This window comes from Carassius carassius, chromosome 12 (genome assembly GCF_963082965.1).
Source record: "Carassius carassius chromosome 12, fCarCar2.1, whole genome shotgun sequence".
Lineage (NCBI taxonomy): Eukaryota > Metazoa > Chordata > Actinopteri > Cypriniformes > Cyprinidae > Carassius > Carassius carassius.
The window spans coordinates 25,407,999-25,430,498 of NC_081766.1; the positions used below are offsets into that span (position 1 = coordinate 25,407,999).

Below are 22,500 nucleotides of genomic sequence, written 5' to 3' on the forward strand. Positions count from 1 at the left end.
CATCACGACTTGCCTAAAATAAAATCTATAGATATAAAACAGTTCAAGCATACTGTATAATAATGTTTAAACTTTAGACCCAGACAAACAGTGTTGGGCAGTATCTGTAATTTGATTACTTTTTTAGTAACGGAGTAATTTAACGAGTTATAATTTTCAAAAAAATAATTAGAGGATAGTTACAAGCCGAGGTCTCTTACTGCCACGCTACATTGCTAACAGAATGTTTTATAATCTAGAGATTGTAAAAAGGTTGTAGCACATGCACTGACGAGTCAAGTGCCAGTGGATTAGAGACCTTCTCCCGCGAGACCTGACTCAACAGAGTGCAGCGCATGGGACAAGACTTGATAGGCGAGTGCAGAGACTCGTGTGTGCGGGATTCGGGAGAGTAAAATGATTATCGTGACTCCAGTAAAATAGAAATATCTAAAACAAATAAATTGTTATTCATCTATTGCACAAAAGCAACATGACCTAATATAAAACATAAACGATTAGCAGGCACAAACAGTGCTGAAATTTGCATGCTCACGTTTCCTCTCATTACAACACATGAATTGTAGACATTATAAAATATAAATTATGCATATATTTATTGTGTTATAACAGAGATTTGTGAGATTGCATGAACTGAGATCATAGGCGGTTGGTGAACCAACTCCAGGTTAAGGCTAAAAGCAGCCAAATGTATTAACCCTTGTGGATTGTTCAAATTCACTACCCTTTCGAGTTGTTCGGGATGAAAACATCCACTCAATTAAACTGCTGTAAAAATGTATCAGATTCATATTTATTTTCATTTTTTTTGCATAAATCTGTTAATCAACCTCAGTCCTGAGCAAAACTACCAAATGTTTTAAAAAAATCCAAGATTTTAACTCTTTAATTGCCAAGTTCATAAATGATGTCACTGATTTGGAAAAAAAAAACACCCAAAATGACTTATTTTCAATATAAAAGTAATTGTGGCTGGATTTTTTTTTAACTTTTTATAACAGTCTTGGGCATGTCAAAGATTAGTAGCAACATTGGCTTTGATGCATTTTTAGTGTTTGTGCAACATTAGATTTAATTTTTTTCTCCCTAATTTGTTGTTGGTGGCTGTTTTTGCCCCATTGACTTCCATTATAACGACATTTTTTGATTGCAAAGCCATGACACCATGTAATCATGCATTCTTGATTGTTTGTGGTTTTCCCTTTTGGGAAGAGGTAAAATTTGTTAATTTTACAGTTTATCACTAGGTGGGACCATTAACCCTTTAGATAGGCCTGTGCAAAAAAAGACTTAGTTTCTGGCTTGTATATGGAGTTATATGGAATATAACAGCAAATTATAGTGTTTGTGTGTGTGTGAGATTCTTGATTGTTGGTGGTTTCCCCTGTTGGGAAGAGGTAACATTTGTTATTTTTACAGTTGATCGCTTAGATGGGACCATTAACCATTTAGATTTAGCCTGTGCAAAAAAGCTTAGTTTCTGACTTGTATATGAAGCTATATGGAGTATAACAGCATATTATATTGAGTGTGTACGTGTGTGTGTGTGTGAGAAAGAGAGAGAGAGTGTGTTTGAGAGAGACCTTTGCGCACTTACCTTAATGTATTTCAGAAAATCACAATGTAACACCTCAGCTCATAGAACTATATGGAGTAAACACAAGTGTATTTATGCACCTGCTGCCTTTTAATGGTGGTGAAAGTATTCGGTTGTTAAGTGATGACGTAAGAAGCGCTGTTTCCGGGTCCAGACCTCAACTCACTTCACTTGAGAATATGACCTCAGCAGCCGTTTATGAGCACTGTTTATTCATATTGATAATTTAAGTTAAAACGCTTTCAAACTTACGATATACACTACAGTCTCCGTGCTCACAGCGTCCCAAACACAAATAATTTTTATATATTTTTTTTATATTTATATTTTCAATGTCTGGCTATCTTGTACTTCGGTATGGAGTTATAGGTTAATATTATTACTTTTTCGCTAGTATTCTATCACATTGTGAGTTTATATTAGCATCTTTTGTTGTTTTCTCGTGGTAACTGATAGAGCGTTTGGACACGGGAGCGCTGCTACGTGACGTCAGACTTAACAAGCGAATAGACTAAACAAAAGCAAAGTACGTGGATTTAAACACTTGCATGCCATTGTGCTGGATATTTAATGGTGAGAAGAGCAGCAAGCAACACGAGAAAGGGCTTGACTTGTACCAAAGTTTTAGAAATGATTGTAGCGTGACCCCTCCAGCGAGCTGCAGCTTATTTGAAGTTGGTATTGCATTTTGGTTCATAATACATTGTTCATAAATTTGATGCGGAGGTAGATTTTTTTTACATGATTTTAAGGTTTTAAACTGGCTTTACAATCAAGAAAAACTGGGCATTTCACTTATAGGGCATCTGTACTTTTCACCATCAAAAGGAAGCAGGTGCATAAACACACTTCTTTTTTTATTGTTTACTCCATGTAGTTCTGAGAGCATGAGGTGCATATTTTGATTTTTTCAAATACTGTACATCAAGGTAAGTGCACAAAGGTCTCTCTCACACCCTCTCTTTCTCTCTCTCTCTCTCTATCACACACACACACATACACTTTAATTTGCTATTATACTCCATATAACTCCATACAAGCCAGAAACTATGCCTTTTTTTTGCACAGGCCTAGGGTTAATGGTCCCACCTAGTGATCAACTGTAAAAAATAACAAATGTTCCCAAATCTTCCCAAAAGTGAAAACCACAAACAATCAAGAATGCATGATTATATGGTGTCATGGCTTTGCAATCAAAAAATGTCATTATACTGGAAGTCAATGGGGGAAAAACAGCCACCAACAACAAATTAGGGAGAAAAAATTTAAATCTAATGCTGCACAAAAACTAACAATGCATCAAAGCCAATCTTGTTACTAATCTTTGACATGCCCAAGACTGTGATAAAAGGTACAAAACAATCCAGTCCACAATCACTTTTTATATTGAAAATATGTAATTTTGTATGTTTTTTTTCCCAAATCAGTGACATCATTTATGAACTTGGTAATTAAAAAGTTAAAATCTTGGAATTTTTTTTTTTAAATTTGGTAGTTTTGATCAGGACTGAGGTTGATTAATAGATTTATGCAAAAAAAAATTGAAAGAAATATTTATCTGATACATTTTTACAGCAGTTTAATTTAGTGGATGTTTTCATCCACGAACATCCTGAAAGGGTAGTGAATTTGCCCACAGTGTACCGTTGAGTTTTTGAAAAATTTCAGCATTTTCCCAAAATATGGGTCAAAATAAGATTTGTCACCAAAAATCATTCCATTAGCTCAAACACAGAGAAAGTTGTGGCCAAAATAAGACTCAACTTTACCCCCTAGTGGACGAAAACGTCCCCAACAACGCACAAGGGTTAACAGGGTGGCCACCACTAACGAAAGCGTGGCCACTCCTTTGGCTTACCCAATCAAAACTGCATTTTTGTAAAAAAATTCTTGACAAGAAATGCATTTATTTAGATGCGGAACCACCATATCTCTTTAGGCTATGACCACATCAAACGGGAGAATTTTCAGATGCCACTTGAGCTTCACCTGAGCGTCAGGCGCAAGTCAAACGAGCGCGGAAAAGCTACAACAGCCAAATGAGCTTTAGTAGAACAACTGTGAACTGTCTGATGAGATGTTGTTAGACTATTTGTCAATAAAACACACTTCCCTGTCCCATCAGCCATTTTACTGTGCTTAAAGTGCACACTCTTCAACAGTATGCAGATATGTGGTACGCTTTATATCACTTCATCATAAATAACCCGCACGAGAAACTCGTTCTGTCGTCAGCTAAGTCATGAAATCGCCAAAAAGGTAATTAAAAACTGCATGTACTGCACAAACTGCATGTACGTAGCACACAAGAACGTCTCTCAAATGTACGTACTAAAATATATTCTGCAGTTCGAGATTACCATAAGGCACAAGATGATATGTATTTTTTTATTTGTAATTTAATGCACAAATAAATTTGAACACAGTGCACTTATACTAGAAAATATGCAAAAATGAAAATATTTAAATGCATAAAATAACTCATTTTATATTCTGGCATTTATGGCTGTTGACTTCGGCCTTTTTCAAATTTTTATCACTACGCATGCCTCATCCAGGAGTATGCAATGTTGGAGAGCAAGCAAGGTGAGGAATAAAAAAAATTGTCATTCACCCAGTATAACTTGATCTAATTTACAAATATCTCAGTTACAGTTAAGTATAATTTAATTGTACTCAGTTGTGTTTTAGGCACTAAAACAGTCCAGTACATTATAATCAAACTTATTTTTATATTGAAATAATGGAGCTTTCTGTGCCTCCCCTGACTGGTTGCTGGCCCATCCCTGGCCACCCCTATGAAAAACATCTTTGCTCTGTATATAATACCGTGTATTAAACATCATAAACACGTCTTTTTTAGCAAGATCCAGACATGGGTGTCATGTAGGGTAAATAAAAAAATTTTTGGGACATAATTTGCATTAAAAGAGATTACAATTTAATAATAACGCCAGAAATGAATAATTATATAATGTTTTTTTTTCCACGATTATTCAAACTGTGAATCAATTTTATATAGAGAGTGACATTATCACTAATATTAATCTGTCGTGAGTTTAAGCACTCACGATTCATGTTATTCTTATAGTTATTTTTTCGGCTGATTTTCTCAAAAAAACAAAAAACTGTCGTTATAATCACTAAATCTGTATAAACTGTGAAATGAATCTCTTACTTTGTTCATACATCTGCGCTTAGTTGTTTATGATGAAGGAACTCGCAAGAGTCCGGAATTCAGTCAGCGAACGCGCACATGCTCAACAAAACTGATGAGTTTCAGCGAGGACTCATCTGAACGCTTCTGTTTTGCCATTTCATTCCTAAACTCAACAGAATTGTGTGTGATAGGTTAAAATGCACAACACTGTAAAACACCTATAATAAAATACGGCGCAACTTGAGCAGATCTTATTTTAATGCCGCATTCAACACTGTCTATTCATAATCACTTTGTTAGCAACAGACGTAATAGATTATATTTGTTTGTGCAAGGGCATTTTTTTGTCCAATTAAGTGTCATTTTTGCCCCAAGTCCCCATACGTGGCCGCAGCCTTACACACGTTCTGCCTATGACTGAGATGTCTTTTAGAGATTATAAATGCAGTGCTCTTTGCTTGCATTCTGCCAAACCATGCATGCAGCAACCGCTGCTTTAGTTAAAAATAACAGTGTTCTGTGAATAATGATGCTTTAATATCAATTTTATATCGGTAGCGTGCCTGCTGGGATTTCATAAATTTCATGGGATTTTCATAAAAGAAAAAGTAATGTAACTAGTAAAATAACTAATTACTTTTGAAATATAGTAATCAGAACAGTAACGTAATTACTTTTAAAAGGAATAATCAGTAATTTGATTACATTTTTAGAGTAACTTGCCCAACACTGCAGACAAATGTGCACTATATCCAATAGTTTGTGAGGAGATGCTTTGCAGGACATTTTTGCTAATAAATGTAGCTGCAAATGGTCTACTTTTATTTGTGTGCACTCACAATATCAACAAATCGTTGGGCTTTCTGCCATGTCCTCTAACAGGAGTACAAAAATGAACTGACACTCATTGAAAACATGCCTCACAGACATGACAAATATATCTGTAGAAAGTTTTAAATGACTACTTAACGAAATAAAATAAATCTAAAACAAAACTTCTTCATTATAATCATAATCCGTAAAGATGCACTTCTCTCTAAAGGTGGGTCTAATGAGGAGATGGCGAGACAGGCAACTTCATCCTTGCGACACAGGCTCAGAAAACACAAGTTTATTATTAAATAATTCAAATATCTCCTTACTATTTCCCCCGTCACATTTATGATAAATACTTTTGCCGGTGCTTTGCAAGCTTAATCCTATTGCATGAACTTGAACGGAGAACTGTTCAGCTGCGCTGCTGCTGCGGGATACTAAACACCGCCGAGCCGCTCTTGACAGTCGCAGTAGCACAGTCTCGTGTTGTTTATATTAGCATGGCAATTTTGTTTCATCACTAATTAATGGATGTCTAAAGTATAAAAGTTAGGAGAAGTCTAAAACAGGCGGGAGGCCCGGCCTGCATCTGAACTATGACATGAAAATTTGCCCGAAGCCTGGCTCGAGGGGGGTAAAAAAGGTTGTGGACCTTCAGTCTCTTGCTGAAATGCAGTGCTCTAGTGTCTGTTGTTAAAACCACAGGGAGACTTTTGCGAAGACTTTCCCCCCCTCAAACGGCTGGTTGCACCAGTGCGACCTTGGTTTTTTTTTAGTCGCACCATTGGGAAATTAGGTCACATGTGAGCCCTGACATGTCACTTTTGGACGTAACTCATACTCACTCTCACCCTCCCGACTATCTGCCATGGTTTAATCCTTGCTTTCTTCCCCTGAACAGTTATCAACTCTTGATGTTAACAGTGCTACTGATACTTTCTGCTCCACTCTTATGTCTAGTTTAGACACTGTCTGCCTCTTGTATTCCAAGCCAGCTTGAATACAAGATCACAAAATCCTACTGACTTCAATGCATATCCAGCACTCCTCTATTCATTCTTTGCTAATATCTCCACTGCTAAAAGGACATACCATCACAACAAAATTAACAATTCGCCTAACTCTCGCATGTTCTTTAAAACATTGTCCTCTTCCTCCCCCTCCATCAGCTCTAACTGCTGAGAACTTTTCCACATTCTTCATTAATAAAATATAAACCTCAGTAAACTCTTTGCCACACTACAAACTGTCAAACACATCTTACCAGCAAACACTCGTTTTGATCCTTCTCTCCACTCTCTGAGGCAAAAGTCTCTAAACTCATCCTTTCCAATCATCTTGGTCTAGGACCACTTCTCTTATCTGTCTGCATGGCATCACTAGGTTCTGTCATTCAGAAACATGACTCTTCATATCACTGCTATGCTGATGACACTCAACTCTATCTCTCATTCCATCCTGATGATCCGACGATACCTGCTCACATCTCAGCATGTCTAACAGACATTTCTTATTGGTTGATGGACCATCACCTTCAACTCAACCTGGCTAAGACCGAACTGCTTGTGGTTTCAACAAACCCATCAATTTATAAAAATTTCACCCTCCAGTTAGAGTTGTGATGTATGATAAGCAGATTTTTTTCCAGACCACATTGCTAAAACTGCCGGTCCTACAGATTTGCTTTAAACAACATTAGGAAGATAAAAAAAGAAAAACCCTTTCTTTTCAGAAGATTTATTTCAGAATGAAAGATCAAAAAACATTAGGAAGATCAAAGAAAAAAACTTTCTTTCGGAATATGCAACAAAACTTCTTTATTCAAGCTTTTGTTCTATCCAGGCTGGACTATTATTAGCATTTTTGAAAATTTCAAAAGTTTTGATTGCATTGACCTATTGTAATGAAACTGGTCTCAAAATATTCCTTGGGTCATGCCGACAACATAGATATAACTTGCTGTCGTCCAATTTGATTTATTCCTCATCAACCGTTGGTCAGATTTTCACCAAAATTGAGTAAAATCATCTTCAGACTGTGCTGACCAAAAAAATATGGATTTCGTGTCGATAGACGCAACCGTTTTCGTACAGCGCTGCTATAAACTTTAAGCACTGTGATGAATTACTCTATTAGAAGGCTATATCTCTTCAAAGCTTTCACATACTGACATCAAACTTTGTATGTGCAATAGTCACCTCACACTGACCATTCCACACTAATTTGGTAACAGCGCCACCTATTGGTCAAACGTGATATGCCAATAAATCCTATTATAGTTGCGGTGTTTATTGTTTTCAAGCCATTTTGCCTAAAATAATCTTAAAACGGTTTTAATTACTCATTCCTGCTGTTCGTCTGATGCCGATGGTGTGTAGGCACCTATTGTATCCGTTGGCATTCTTCTTCGTCGTCGTCTTCTTCTTCCACCACAAGTCTATGGCAGCCCATAGAACCGATTGTGGGAAAGTTATATAATTTGGCACACTGATAGAGGACAGTCCCAACATTAACTATAGTCAAGCCAAGGCAAGTCACCTTTATTTATATAGCGCTTTAAACAAAATACATTGCGTCAAGGCAACTGAACAACATTCATTAGGAAAACAGTGTGTCAATAATGCAAAATGACAGTTAAAGGCAGTTCATCATTGAATTCAGTTTTGTCTTCTCTGTTTAGTTTAAATAGTGTCTGTGCAATCATTTGCAATCAAGTCAACGATATCGCTGTAAATGAAGTGACCCCAAGTAAGCATGCCAGAGGCGACAGCAGCAAGGAACTAAAGCTCCATCGATGACAGAATGGAGAAAAAAAACATTGGGAGAAGCCAGGCTCAGTTGGGGGGCCAGTTCTCCTCTGACCAGACGAAACCAGCAGGTCAATTCCAGTCTGCAGTAAAGTCAGATTTTGCAGAAGAATAATCTGTTTCCTGTGGTCTTGTCCTGGTTGTCATTTGAGACAAGGTCTTTACAGGGGATCTGTATCTGGGGCTCTAGTTGTCCTGTTCTCTGCTGTCTTTCAGGGCTGTAGCGGTCCTTTCTAAGTGCCGATCCACCATCTGGTCTGGATATTTACTAGATCCGGTGGCTACGGTGACCTCGGAATAAGAGAGAAACAGACTAATATTAGCGTAGATGCCATTCTTCTAATGATGTAGCAAGTACATCGGGTGTTATGGGAACTGTTCCCCGTTCCGGTTTACCTAATTAATGAAGCCTAAAAACCTTTTAACGGATTTCGATATTAGAAGCATATTAGTGTGTTTTGTATAAGCCAGGTTAAACATAGGTTTCATAGACAATTGGACGAGCTTTTGGGGCAGACCTGACCTGTTGAAAAGAGATGGTCTTCATCCCTCCTGGGATGGCGCCGCTCTTCTCTCTAGAAATATGGCAAATAGTCTTAGTGTTTATACTTGACTAACTGGGGCCCAGGTCAGGAAGCAGACAGACTGGCTAAACCGACCGTCTGCTAGCTGCCTCACGTCAAAGAGGTCAGTTAATTCTCAGCACATAGAGACTCTTTCACTTAGATATCACATTATAGAGACTGTGTATGTTCTTCGAACTAGAAAATACAAAAAACATCCAAACCAAGTTGAGTAACAATTTAATTGAGGTTCAACAAATAAAAAACAGATGCAATACGGATAAACAAATGATAAAGCTTGGCTTATTGAATATCAGATCCCTTTCTACGAAAACACTTTTTGTAAATAATATGATCACTGATCATAATCTAGATGTACTCTGTTTGACAGAAACCTTGCTAAAACCTGATGATTACATTATTTTAAATGAGTCCACCCCCCAAGATGACTGTTATAAACATGAGCCGCATCTAAAAGGCAAAGGGGGAGGTGTTGCTTCAATTTATAACAACGTTTTCAGGATTTCTCAGAGGGCAGGATTCAAGTATAACTCATTTGAAGTAATGGTGCTTCATATAACATTATCCAGAGAAACAAATGTTAATGATAAATCCCATGATGTTTGTACTGGCTACTGTATACAGGCCACCAGGGCACCATACAGACTTTATTAAAGAGTTTGGTGATTTAACATCCGAATTAGTTCTGGCTGCAGATAAAGTTTTAATAGTTGGTGATTTTAATATCCATGTTGATAACGAAAAAGATGCATTGGTATCAGCATTTATAGACATTCTGAACTCTATTGGTGTTAGACAACACGTTTCAGGACCTACTCATTGTCGAAATCTTACTCCAGATTTAATACTGTCACATGGAATTGATGTTGATAATGTTGAAATTATGCAGCCAAGTGATGATATCTCAGATCATTATTTAGTTTTGTGCAAACTTCATATAGCCAAAATTGTAAATTCTACTTCTTGTTACAAGTATGGTAGAACCATCACTTCTACCATAAAATACGACTATTTTTTAAGTTATCTTCCTGATGTATCTGAATTCCTTAGCATATCCAAAACCTGAGAACAACTTGATGATGTAACAGAAACTATGGACTCTCTCTTTTCTAGCATTTTAAACACAGTTCCTCCTTTACGCTTAAGGAAGGCTAAGGAAACCAGTATGACACCATGGTATAATGAGCATACTCACACCCCAAAGAGAGCAGCCCGAAAAATGGAGCGCAGCTGGAGGAAAACAATTTGGTATTGCTTGGCGGGAAAGTAACCTATCCTACAGAAAAGCATTAAAAACTGCTAGATCCAATTACTTCTCTTTTAGAAGAAAACAAGCATAACCCCAGGTATTTATTCAATACAGTGGCTAAATTAACAAAAAATAAAGCCTCAAGTGTTGACATTTGCCAACATCACAGCAGTAATGACTTATGACCTACTTTACTTCTAAAATCGATACTATTAGAGATAAAATTGTAACCATTCAGCCGTCAGCTACAGTATCGCATTAGACAGTGCACTATAGACCCCCTGAGGAACAGTTCCACTCATTCTCTACTATAGGAGAGGAAGAATTGTATAAACTTGTTAAATCAACTAAACCAACAACATTTATGTTAGACCCTATACCATCTAAGTTCCTAAAAGAGGTGTTTCCCGAAGTCATAGATCCTCTTCTGACTATTATTAATTACTCATTGTCATTAGGATATGTGCCCAAAACCTTCAAACTGGCTGTTATTAAGCCTGTCATCAAAAAAACCACAACTTGACCCCAAAGAACTAGTTAATTTTAGACCAATCTCGAATCTCCCTTTTCTGTCCAAGATACTAGAAAAGGTGGTGTCCTCACAATTATATTCCTTCTAAGAGAAATATGGTATATGTGAGGATTTCCAGTCAGGATTTAGACCGTATCAATAGTACTGAGACTGCTCTCCTTAGAGTTACAAATTACCTGCTCTTATCATCTGATCGTGGTTGTATCTCTCTATTAGTTCTATTGGATCTTAGTGCTGCGTTTGACACAACTGACCACAACACTCTTTTGCACAGACTTGAACACTTTGTTGGCATTAATGGAAGTGCATTATAGCATGGTTTAAATCATACTTATATGACCGCCATCAGTTCGTAGCAGTGAATGAAGTGGTATCATATCGATCACAAGTGCAGTATGGAGTACCTCAAGGCTCAGTACTAGGGCCGCTACTTACGCATTTATAACCTCAAGGTTAGATTATTGTAATGCTTTATTAGGTGGTTGTTCTGCACACTTAGTAAACAAACTACAGCTAGTCCAAAATGCAGCAGCAAGAGTTCTTACTAGAACCAGGAATTATAACCATATTAGCCCGGTCCTTTCAACACTGCACTGTCTCCCTATCAAACATTGTATAGATTTTAAAATATTGCTTATTACTTATAAAGCCCTGAATGATTTCGCACCTCAGTATTTGAGTGAGCTTCTTTTATATTATAATCCTCTACGTCCGCTACGTTCTCAAAACTCAGGCAATTTGATAATACCTAGAATATCAATATCAACTGCGGGCGGCAGATCCTTTTCCTATTTAGCTCCTAAACTCTGGAATAACCTACCTAACATTGTTCGGGAGGCAGAAACAATCTTGCAGTTTAAATCTAGATTAAAGACCCATCTCTTTAACCTGGCTTACACATAGCATACTAATATGCTTTTAATATTCAAATGCGTTAAAGGATTTTTAGGCTGCATTAATTAGGTAAACCGTAACTGGGAACATGTCCCATAACACCCGATGTACTTGCTACATCATTAGAAGAATGGCATCTACGCTAATATTAGTCTGTTTCTCTCTTATTCCGAGGTCACCGTAGCCACCAGATCCAGTCTGTATCCAGATCAGAGGGTCACTGCAGTCACCCGGATCCAGTACATATCCAGACCAGATGGTGGATCAGCACCTAGAAAGGACCTCTATATCCCTGAAAGACAGCAGAGACCAGGACAACTAGAGCCCCAGATACAGATCCCCTGTGAAGACCTTGTCTCAGACGACCACCAGGACAAGACCACAGGAAACAGATGATTCTTCTGCACAATCTGACTTTGCTGCAACCTGGAATTGAACTGCTGGTTTCGTCTGGTCAGAGGAGAACTGGCCCCCCAACTGAGCCTGGTTTCTCCCAAGGTTTTTTTCTTTATTGTTGACTTGATTGCAAATAAATGCACAGACACTATTTAAACTGAACAGAAACGACATCACTGAATTCAATGATGAACTGCTTTTAATTGTCATTTTGCATTATTGACACACTGTTTTCCTAATGAATGTTGTTCAGTTGCTTTGACGCAATGTTTTTAGTTTAAAGTGCTATATAAATAAAGGTGACTTGACTTGACTTGACTTAAAGAGATGGGTCTTTAATCTAGATTTAAACTGCAAGACTGTGTATGCCTCCCGAACAATGTTAGGTAGGTTATTCCAGAGTTTAGGCGCCAAATAGGAAAAGGATCTGCAGCCCGCAGTTGATTTTGATATTCTAGGTATTATCAAATTGCCTGAGTTTTGAGAACGCAGCGGACATGGAGGATTATAATGTAACAAGAGCTCATTTAAACACTGAGGTGCTTAACCATTCAGGGCTTTATAAGTAATAAGCAATATTTTAAAATCTATACGATGTTTTATAAGGAGCCAGTGCATTGTTGACAGGACCTGGCTAATATGGTCATACTTCCTGGTTCTAGTAAGAACTCTTGCTGCTGCATTTTGGACTAGCTGTAGTTTGTTTACTAAGTGTGCAGAACAACCACCCAATAAAGCATTACAATAATCTAACCTTGAGGTCATAAATGCGTAAGTAGCGGCCCTAGTACTGAGCCTTGAGGTACTCCATACTGCACTTGTGATCGATATCATACCTCTTCATTCACTGCTACGACCTGATGGCGGTCATATAAGTATGATTTAAACCATGCCAGTGCACTTCCATTAATACCAACAGACTGTTCTAGTCTATGCAAAAGAATGTTGTGGTTAATAGTGTCAAACGCAGCACTAAGATCCAATAGCACTAATAGAGAGATACAACCACAATCAGATGATAAGAGCAGGTCATTTGTATTTTTAAGGAGAGCAGTCTCAATACTATGATATGGTCTGAATTAGGGCTGGGCGATATGGAGCAAAAAAATATATCTCAATATAGTTATAATTAGTAAAAAAAATTCTTAAAATAGTCTTATGTGAAATGTTTTTTCCCTTCAGAAATTCTGTCTGGTTATCAAATGAAGACATGAAACATTCTTAATTTATCTTTTAATTATTTAAAATTAAGCAAACTTTATTTTTGGGTAAACAAAGGGGATTTACTATTAAAAATAAAACATGGAAGAAATGTGTGATTATTCCATAAAAAAATTATGTTCCGTTTTATTTTAATAGTAGTAGTAGTGGGCTATGTACATTCAAACGGTCAAATGCTCATGAAGTGACTCTCAGTGCAGTTCTTGATGTTCTTCATGTGTTTACGTCCTCATTTAGTGAGAGGAAAGACGCTGAAATCACGCGAGCTTCCATGTGTGTAATAGACGAAGCCGTGCTTCTGCACCATTCATTAACACAGACACGCAGAACATGCAGGATTCATATTTAAATAGACTTTTCCGGCTTAATACTTGCAGATAAAAGTCCATATCGCGATTTTATGCAAGGGTAATGACCTACTTTTGATTAATTCATTCAAAATTTTACAAATTCCGTGACACACCACATTAAACTATGTAAATTCTGATGCATTTCTCCATCGTGGAAATCATAGGGCCCTACAGTAGACATCTTCCTGCGTTTTTTTTTTTTTTTGTGGACTAGTTCTGGTCACGCAAGGGGAGGGGGGACAAAATCAAGGAGGCGGGGGGCGAGCGAGCGGGGGCGAGCACAGCACAGAGAAGGCAAACAAGCAAATTGGCGGAATCAGAATTAAATATAAACAATATATCGATATATACGATATGTCAAAATCCATATCGTGTTTATAAATTATTTTGATATCGAGATATTTTAAATATCGAGATATCGGCCACCCCTAGTCTGAATCCTGACTGGGAATCCTCACAGATACCATCTTTCTCTAAGAAGGAATATAATTGTGAGGATACTACCTTTTCTAGTATCTTGGACAGAAAAGGGAGATTCGAGATCGGTCTATAATTAACTAGTTCTTTGGGGTCAAGATGTGTTTTTTTAATGAGAGGCTTAATAACAGCCAGTTTGAAGGTTTTGGGGACATATCCTATGTACAATGAGGAATTAATAATAGTCAAGAGGATCTATGACTTCTGGAAGCACCTCTTTTAGGAGCTTAGATGGAATAGGGTCTAACATACATGTTGTTGGTTTAGATGATTTAACAAGTTCATACAATTCTTCCTCTCCTATTGTAGAGAATGAGTGGAACTGTTCCTCAGGGGGTCTATAGTGCACTGTCTGGTGCGATACTGTAGCTGACGGCTGAATGGTTACAATTTTATCTCTAATAGTATCGATTTTAGAAGTAGTTCATAAAGTCATAACTGCTGTGATGTTGGGAAATGTCAACACTTGTTGAGGCTTTATTTTTCATTAATTTAGCCACGGTATTAAATAAATACCTGGTGTTATGTTTGTTTTCTTCTAAAAGAGAAGAAAAGTAATCAGGCCTAGCAGTTTTTAATGCTTTTCAGTAGGATAGGTTACTTTCCCGCCAACCAATACTAAACACCTCTAGTTTTGTTTTCCTCCAGCTGTGCTCCATTTTTCAGGCTGCTCTCTTTAGGGTGTGAGTATGCTCATTATACCATGGTGTCAGACTGTTTTCTTTAACCTTCCTTAAGCGTAAAGGGGCAACTGTTCACTCACCTAAAGGATTATTAGGAACACCTGTTCAATTTCTAATTAATGCAATTATCAAATCAACCAATCACATGGCAGTTGCTTAAATGCATTTAGGGGTGTGGTCCTGGTCAAGACAATCTCCTGAACTCCAAACTGAATGTCAGAATGGGAAAGAAAGGTGATTTAACCTGTTAGCCAGCACCCCCCATTACGGGACTCACAGCTGAAAGTGCTCTACCTAACTTATAATTGTAACAGTTTCCTACTTCAGAGTGTTACAAACATAATTGTGGTGTCTTTGGAAAGAAGACCCTTTGGGCTTTACTTTTTATCAACCAGATTTGATATTGCTCAAAAATATTGAAATTTATAGACACTGAAGTGCCTTGATTTTTTTTATTTTTTTACCACACTTAAATATTTTTATATTTGATATAAAAATACATTAAATGAGTCCTGAAGCAATCTAGAAAAGTAATGGATTGAAAGCCACATGTCTCATGAGTTTCTATTTCAAATCTGAATAAGATATCATGAAAAATGAGACTCCTGAAAATATTTTTATGAGACTATGTCTACACCACCCACCCCCCAAATATAAGAAAATATATTTCCCAATAGTATTGAAGTCTTCTACAAACTGCATAGTTTTTTTCAATTATAAAACACTAGACAGAAACTTAAACACCATATAAGTGATTTATTTGAGCACTAGAAAAATACAATAAGAATAATTTGAATAAGAAAAATAAGAATAATAAGAAAAATAAAAAAAGATTTAACTTTGCCAATTAAAGAAGATCCTGAGATTGCTAGAAATGCAGCATTTACAATGAATTACGATGCAAATAAGTGCTGATGTGCTGATGGCCACTTATAGAGATACAAATGTGCCATAAAGTAAATAATCCACTCTCTTTATTCATATAGACGCGTTCACTTTGATACCATGCCGTTTTTTTACTACCAAGATGCAGTTTCCGGCTGTGAGTTATTCCATAACAGACGCAAACAGTTCTGTCGCTGAAGAACTGAAACGTAAACAAAGGAATTATGATCCATATTACAACCTTATTGCTTCGTTGGACTAAACGTGCTTCATGAGATGTCATTCAGTGGACCCTTACCTTTCTAACTAAACCGGGATTTATAGCTGTGAATGTGTTTATGACTCGTTATTACGACGGATCTGGTATGTACTGCGTTTCTCATGTTCATGCTTTTATGTGTACTGCTTACACAAATGGTGCAAATACAGTCTTTATAAGCTTTCCATTGAAAAACAGCAATCTGTCGTCGATGCTTGAGGCTTAAATCTTTATAATGATACATAGTTTGTCAAGATTAAATTTTTCCCGCTTGATTTAATCTATTCATAAACACTGACACGTGCAAGTTGAGGGGCGTTCAGGACGAGGGCGTCGGGGTGCAGGCTAAGAGGTTAAGCAAGTTTGAGTGTGGCATGGATGTGGGTGCCAGATGGGCTGGTCGGAGTATTTCACAATCTGCTCAGTTACTGGGATTTTCACGCACAACCATTTCTAGGGTTTACAAAGAATGGTGTGAAAAGGGAAAAACATCCAGGATGTGGCAGTCCTGTGGGCGAAAATGCCTTGTTGATGCTAGAGGTCAGAGGAGAATGGTCTGACTGATTCAAACTGATAGAAGAGCAACTTTGACTGAAATAACCACTCATTACAACCGAGGTATGCAGCAAAACATTTGTGAAGCCACAACACGCACAACCTTGAGGCGGATGGGCTACAACAACAGAAGACCCCACCGGGTACCACTCATCTCCACTACAAATAGGAAAAAGAGGCTACAATTTGCACAAGCTCACCAAAATTGGACAGTTGAAGACTGGAAAAATGTTGCCTGGTCAGATGAGTCAAGATTTCTGTTGAGACATTTAGATGGTAGAGTTAAAATTTGGCGTAAACATAATGAGAACATGGATACATCATGCCTTGTTACCACTGTGCAGGCTGGTGGTGGTGGTGTAATGGTGTGGGGGATGTTTTCTTGGCACACTTTAGGCCCCTTAGTGCCAATTGGGCATCGTTTGAATGCCACGGCCTACCTGAGCATTGTTTCTGACCATGTCTATCCCTTTATGACCACCATATACCCATCCTCTGATGGGTACTTCCAGCAGGATAATGCACTACATGGCAATGAGTTCACTGTACTAAAATGGCCCCCACAATCAACAGATCTCAACCCAATAGAGCATCTTTGGGATGTGGTGGAACAGGAGCTTCATGCCCTGGATGTGCATCCTACAAATCTCCATCAACTGCAAGATGCTATCATATCGATATGGGCCAAAATTTCTAAACAATGCTTTCAGTACCTTGTTGAATCAATGCCACGTAGAATTAAGGCAGTTCTGAAGGTGAAAGGGGGTCAAACACAGTATTAGTATGGTGTTCCTAATAATCCTTTAGGTGAGTGTATTTAAAATGCTAGAAAAGAGAGAGTCCATCGTTTTTGTAACATCATCAAGTTGTTCTGAGGTTTTGGATATGCTAAGGAATTCGGATACATCAGGAAGATAACTTAAAAAATAGTCTTTTGTGGTAGAAGTGATGGTTCTACCATACTTGTAACAAGAAATAGAATTTACAATTTTGGCTATATGAAGTTTGCACAAAACTAAATAATGATCTGAGATATCATCACTTGGGTGCATAATTTCAACACCATCAACATCAATTCCATGTGACAGTATTATATCTAGAGTATGATTTCGACAATGAGTCGGTCCTGAGATGTGTTGTCTAACCCCAATCAAAGTCCTTTTAGGCAAGTCGTGCCACTCGGCCACCATCTTGGCAACACCTCCGGGCAGCTATTTCAGACTAACAAGACCAGGCTCCTATCAAAATTAATGGGCATAGAGTCAGAACTGCACATTCACTGGTCACTGGGACATAAAAACTGCATGTATAGAAACAGCAGTAAAATATGATAAAAATCGCTGAAAAAAGGTTGATGACTTTGCCCCAAAATAAGGTTTAAAGCGCCTTTTTCACCACAGGTTATACTTTTACTACACATGCGGAAGGGTTCCTCAACTGTGTGCATACGTCAGTGGAACCAGATAATAGGCTTAAATGTTTCCCAGCTTGACTGTAAAAAGCAGATGATTGGCTTTCCAGCGGGAGAGGGCGGGACATGTGCATACAACTGCTATCTTTGCCATTATGGGTTTTCCTTATATAGTTGTATTGAGTATTGAGGAAGTGGCATGTCTCTTATAAATTGTCTCTGCCCCAATAGATTTCAGAATGTCATGAATGCTGATCCCAATGCATCTTTTTCATTATCAACATGGATATTAAAATCACCAACTATTATAACTTTATCTGCAGTGAGAAATAACTCAGATGTAAAATCACCAAACTCTTTAATAAAGTCTGTATGGTGCCCTGGTGGCCTGTATACAGTAGCCAGTACAAACATCACAGGGGATTTATCATTAACATTTGTTTCTCTGGATAATGTTATATGAAGCACCATTACTTCAAACGAGTTATACTTGAAGCTTGCCCTCTGAGAAATCCTGAAAACTTTGTTATAAATTGAAGCAACACCTCCCCCTTTGCCTTTTGGACGCGGCTCATGTTTAAAACAGTAATCTTGGGGTGTGGACTCATTTAAAATAATGTAATCATTAGGTTTTAGCCAGGTTTCTGTCAAACAGAGCACATCTAGATTATGATCCGTGATCATATTATTTACAAAGTGTTTTCATAGAAAGGGATCTGATATTCAATAAGCCAAGCTTTATCATTTGTTTATCCATATTGCATCTATTCTGTCCTAGATGCGTGTTCCATCTACGCAACATTGACAGATAGCTAACAGGAGTCAGAAAAGGGCAGACGCAGTAGTAAAGTTGAAAGTTTTACTGTTTTGTTCTTTCCTCTTCTTTCTCTTTTTTGTAAAACTGAAATATACAAAGATTACAAATGTCTTGTTACAAAATATTCTCAAAATAAACACAAATGAATTTCCGCTGTTTACAAATATTCTCTGAGCACATATTAAAAGGCTACAATCAGTTCTTCTTAGTGTAATTATAAACAAATTGCCATCACTGTTGAATAGTTCGTTTTTAAACACAAACTAATGAATTACAAATATTTATATACACGTTCATGCAAACACTGAAAAAAGATTGACTTACTGAAAAAAGACAAACTTACAGGCAAAGCCTTTCCGAGGCACAAAAACATTAAGAAAACAGAGAGATGACTTGTTGGCCCACCGCATGGAAAGAAAACTGGAACACAGCGGCTATTTCCTGGTTAACCTCTAACCAAAGAGTCACATGACCTAAACCAACCACTAAGAAAATGGTTTACAATAATCAATTTCTTTGTTATAACACCAAACTGCCACATGATGGTGCTAGCAAATAAAAAAAACAAATGTGTGTCATGATACTCCCCGCCTGGTATTGTTTAGATACCACCATATAACCTGAGAATGTTCACATAAGACCTCACAAATATCAGTCCTCCGTTGGCATGAGCAGAACTGTTTCCGATATAGGTCTTAGGAATGTCTTGATTGTCCCATTCCTTGCAACTCTTAGTTCAACCGTTCTGACTCTTTTGTCACTGCTAGGAAAAATCTTGGTCACAAGAGCCATAGGCCATTCATTGCGCTTACTTTAAGCATCCTTAAGAAGGACAACATCGCCCTCTCTTAGATTTCGTCGTTCCTCTTGCCATTTGCTTCGGCTTTGAAGCGTTGAGAGGTATTCACGCCTCCATCTATTCCAGAAAGTATTAGCAAGATGTTGCACCCTTCTCCATTGCTGTCTATGGAGATTGGTTTCCTTGAAGTCACCTGGAGGTGGGAGGAGTGTATGACCCTTTTGAGTTAGGAGCATGGCTGGCGTTAACAAGAAAGGTGAATCTGGGTCTGTTGAAATAGGAACAAGGGGTCTTGAATTGACAATTCCTGTAACCTCTGCCATCAAGGTAGACAACACTTCATGTGTCAAGCGGGAAGGACTGATCTGTTGGAGCATGGAATCTAGTATGCGCCTGGAGACTCCTATCATCCGCTCCCAGGCTCCTCCCATGTGGGATGCGTGAAGTGGATTGAAGACCCATGAACAACCCTCTCCACCCAGGTACTTCCTCACACTAGGCTCTTGAGGATCATTTACCACAATTTCCAGCTCTTTACAGGCTCCTACAAAATCGGTCCCGCAATCAGACCGGATTTGGCAGGACCTCGTAGAGCAAAAAACCTTCTCAAGGCGTTTATAAAGGTGGATGAATCCATACTGTCAATCAGCTCAATATGTATGGCACGAATACTCATACAAGTGAAAAGAACAGCCCATCTTTTGCTCTGAGCTTGTCCTCCTCGCGTGCGCCTTGCGACAACTGTCCAAGGTCCAAAAACATCAAGACCGACGTGCGTGAAGGGAGGTTCAGTGCTCAGGTGATCGATGGGCAAGTCCGCCATCTTCTGCTCAGTTACCTTCCCACGAAGCTTGTTGCATACGATGCACTTGTCTACAATGCTGTTGATAAGCTTCCTAACACCAACAATCCAATACCCTGCATTGCGGATAGCTGATTCAGTAAACACACGACCCTGATGCTTGACTCGATCATGGTAATACTCCACAAGTAGCTTCGCAGCATGACTGCGTCCTGGAACAATCAAAGGAAACTTCTCTTGGAGATCCAAAGTTGCATTTTTAAGCCGACCTCCTATCCTGAGAAGACCTCTACTATCTATGTAAGGGTTCAGTTTTTTCAGAGCGCTGTGCGTCGGGATGTCATCTCCTTTGGCGATGCAGGTGAGCTCTTCTTGGTAAGCTTCCCTCTGAACGCTCTTGATTACAACTTCCTCTGCTTGTAACAACTCTTTCACTGTAAGAGGCTTAGCACAGTAGTGCCATGAGCTGCAGGCTTTCTCTGTCATCAGACGACTTGTAAGTCTGGGCGACATGTATGAGAAAAGCTATGGCTCTGACTAATGACCTCCAAGAAGAGAATCGCTCGAATCGTTGACATTCAAGATGAAAATCATCGGATACATTAGTAGCTAGAGGACGAACTTCTGTGTCCAACTCTGGCCCGAGGAGGTCAAATTCCCTCTCCTCACCATAAGCCGCTGCTCGTCGAAGACCATAAATGGCTACAGCAGGAGATGGACTATTACCGAACACGTGCACCCTCATGCGGTATTCAATAATCTCTTTGCTGGTGTCATTATCCTTGAACCAGAGAAAACTAAGTCTCTATCTTCCTCTTTCACAATGAAGCTGTGAAACATCTGTTCGATGTCTGCAGTTACAGCTACCAGCTCCCTTCTAAAACGTAGTAAAACTCCCAAGAGGCTATTATTTAAGTCAGGACCAGAGAGAAGAACATCGTTCAAGGAGATGCCCTGTTTTTGCGCGCTGGAGTCGAAGACAACTCTGATCTGACCGGGCTTCTGTGGGTGGTACACCCCAAAGGTAGGTAAATACCAACATTCCTGGCCTTCTCGAAGAGGAGGGGCTACTTCGGCATGGTCACAATCAAAGATGTTCTGCATGAAGGTAACAAAATGAGACTTCATCTCAGGCTTCTTTTCCAATGTGCGCAAAAGGGAGGTTAGGTGTGTAAATACCTGTTCTCTATTATTAGGGAGTCGTTGGCGAGGTGTTCTGAATGGGAGTGGTGCGACCCAACTATTGCTCTCGTCCATGAACATCTCTTTATCCATGATATCCAAAAAACGCCTGTCTTCAATAGACAATCCAACTTTATTATCCCCCTTTTTTTTCCTCTCAAAGATGGTATCGCCTATGGCATAGTCATCAAAGATGAAGGTGCCGTGCGCCAGAGATATCTCAGGCAGAGGCTTGATGTCAAACTTCTCCCTAACCCTGAGTTTGTTGGGACATGGAGGAAGTAGAGAAGGAAGTCCATTATCAAGTACATGTGTACGGTAAGCACTAAGTGCTGCAGACCTGTGGACAGATCCTAAGCAGACGTCTCCAACTACGACCCATCCTAGGTCTAGTCTTTGCGCGTAGGGTGCGTTATTAGGACCATTACGTTGCTCCCGTACTTTATGAACCTGAAGGATGTCACGACCCAAAAGGAGAAGAATTTGGGCTTCTGGATCCAAAGGAGGAATGCAATGAGCGATGGGCTTTAGGTGAGTGTGCCAACGTGCTGCATCAGGTGTTGGTATCTCGGCCCTGTCATCTGGCATATTGTTGCATTCGATCAACGTTGGCAATTTCACCTTCATTACTCCATCTAAAGACTCTATAATGAAACCAGTAGCTCTTCTTCCCACAGTCTCTGTCACACCTGCACAGGTACGTAGAGTATATGTTGACTTCTCTCCTTTGACATGCAGCAAGTCGAAGAACTTGGTTCTAGCGAGCGATCTAATGCTCTGGTCATCCAGGATCACATAAAGCTTGATTGCTCCTTCTGGGTGCAAAAACATGCAAACACTGAAAAAAGATAACAAACTTACAGGCAAAGCCTTTCCGAGGCACAAAAAAACATAAAGAAAACCGAGAGATGACTTGTTGGCCCACCACATTGAAAGAAAACTGGAACACAGCGGCTATTTCCTGGTTAACCTCTAACCCAAGAGTCACATGACCTAAACCAACCACTAAGAAAATGGTTTACAA

General features: G+C 38.7%; 1 protein-coding gene and 1 long non-coding RNA gene across 2 annotated transcripts in view; one reads left to right on the forward strand and one right to left on the reverse strand.

Moving 5' to 3' along the window:
• Positions 1–22,500, forward strand: part of LOC132155128 (mesoderm induction early response protein 1-like) — a 47,289-nt gene that overhangs the window by 9,570 nt on the left and 15,219 nt on the right. The gene's annotated exons all lie outside the window — the stretch shown is intronic.
• LOC132155130 (uncharacterized) lies at positions 18,722–19,112 on the reverse strand. Its single transcript, XR_009437225.1, has 2 exons — positions 19,037–19,112; positions 18,722–18,777 (listed from the first exon to the last, which is right to left on the reverse strand). It is a non-coding gene; the product is annotated as an uncharacterized LOC132155130 (long non-coding RNA).